General features: G+C 46.8%; 1 pseudogene; it reads left to right on the top strand.

Annotated features, from left to right (window-relative positions):
- Positions 1-267: 267 nt before the first annotated feature.
- On the top strand, positions 268-1166 carry LOC147724712 (pyrroline-5-carboxylate reductase 3 pseudogene; annotated as a pseudogene).
- The last annotated feature ends 821 nt before the right edge of the window (positions 1167-1987 follow it).

Here is a 1987-nt window from a genome sequence, read left to right as displayed (position 1 = left end):
CGCTGCAGGGACAAATGAAGGTGAGGTTGCAAAACAGTCTCTGTAAAAAAAATTACCCACCGCTTTGCAATTATTCCCTTGTACATCAGGCCCAGAGTGGAGTATCACGGCTCTCACAAAACCCCACATCTCTAATATTGTAACAGCGTGTGCGGACAAATAGATCCCAGCACAGGAAAGGGACTGATATAAAGACAGGGAAGAAAAGCGGCCGTACGAGGCGCTGCATTCCGGATCAGTCAAAGGACCACTGGGGAAGGAGCAGAGATGGAGGACGGAGGCGATGCTCTGACTGTTGGCTTCATCGGAGCCGGGAAGATGGCATATGGGATCCTGACGAGGATGCTGCAGACAGGTAAAATCCCTCCACAAAATGTTTTGGTGAGCACACCCTCTGATCGGAACCTTGGAAAATTTAGGGCACTTGGTTGTAGAACAACGCATTCCAATGTCGCTGTCCCAAAGGACTGCAAAGTGGTCATTTTAGCCACAAAGCCACACATTCTCCCTGAAGTTTTGAAAGAGGTAGCGTCCACGGTCACCAAAGAGCACACATTGGTATCCTTGGCTGCTGGTATCACGCTTAAAACATTGGAGTCGCTTCCTCCCCCAGGGACCAGTGTGCTGCGAGCTCTACCTACCCTACCCTGTGTTGTGCAGGCCGGTGCTGCCGTGTTTTGCCGGGGCTGCTATGCCGGAGACCAGCAGGCGGCTCTTTTGAAGACTGTAATGTTGTCGTGCAGTTTGTGTGAGGAGGTTCTAGAGTCCTACATTGATATCCACACGGGGCTGAGTGGCAGCGGTGTGGCCTATGTTTACACATTTGCTGAAGCACTAGTGGACGGAGCTATCAAAATGGGGATGCCCAGTGACTTGGCTAATAGAGTTGCTGCTCAGACACTGCTGGGTGCAGCTAAAATGATCCTGGAAACTGTAGAGCATCCTGCTAAATTGCGAAATGGTGTGTGCACCCCTGGTGGGACCACCATCCATGCCCTCCATGAACTGGAGAAGGGGGGCCTGAGAGCGGCAGTCATGAATGCGGTGGAGGCTGCAATGTCTAGGGCTCGAGAGATAGGCAAGCAATGAATGCTGATCACCACCATTGAAACAGCCCATATCACCATTGCACAAGTTCTTAGTTGTTAATTCTCCCTACTGTTGTGAAAGTTGTACTGCATGTGGTCCACTCTGTTCCAGGGCCTCGTAGACTCACTTGCTATCTGCGGATGTACAGCCGTTGACTTTGGGAAAAAAGGTGAAGATATAGAGACAAATAGTAACAACAGTGTGTAAATGTTTTCCCCACACTACATTCCAAAATGTACAACTTGAAAATGGACTTGTTCCAGACCACATGGTTTTCCCGCTTGTTGGTTTCCAGATCATTAAAAGCTGTTTGGCAAATCATGTAATGCCCAGTGCATTGATGTTGCAGTGATCCCTGGCTTGCCTGCTCATTAAACCTAATGATATTCTGGTGTGGGTTTGGTGAGTACTCAAACCTCAAGATTTCTAGTGCATAGCAAAAAAGGCTATCTGATAAGCTCGCACAGTAATTCAAGGTTTTGTGATCTACGGGCAGGAAACACAGAGGTTTGTGCTTGTTTATTTAATTTTGAGAAGATTCACTAAATGATCATGACTAAGGTATCAACCATTTATGATGCTGAGTTGCTACTTCAGCTGTTGATTATACAGCCTTGCCTATGTCAGTTTTTTGGGGGGGCTTTGGTCCTGTAGGCAATATTAATGTTTACCACTGGAAATAAACAATGTCTCGTAGCGTAATATTTGGGGCCTGCAAATTTACTTTGACGTTAGGGTGATGCTTTCTTTTGTATTCAGAATTGAACATTTAGAGATTTGTAATAAGCGGGATGGAGCACCTCTGACGTTGTTCTATAGGCTGGGCAAAATACACTCTGACCATTTCATATATCAAAGATCTATACGCCTGAACCAAGATCCTTATCTTTCTAGCGGT

This window comes from Lissotriton vulgaris, chromosome 4_1 (genome assembly GCF_964263255.1).
Source record: "Lissotriton vulgaris chromosome 4_1, aLisVul1.2, whole genome shotgun sequence".
In the NCBI taxonomy this organism is placed as follows: Eukaryota; Metazoa; Chordata; class Amphibia; order Caudata; family Salamandridae; genus Lissotriton; species Lissotriton vulgaris.
This window is presented reverse-complemented; position numbering and strand designations above follow the sequence as displayed.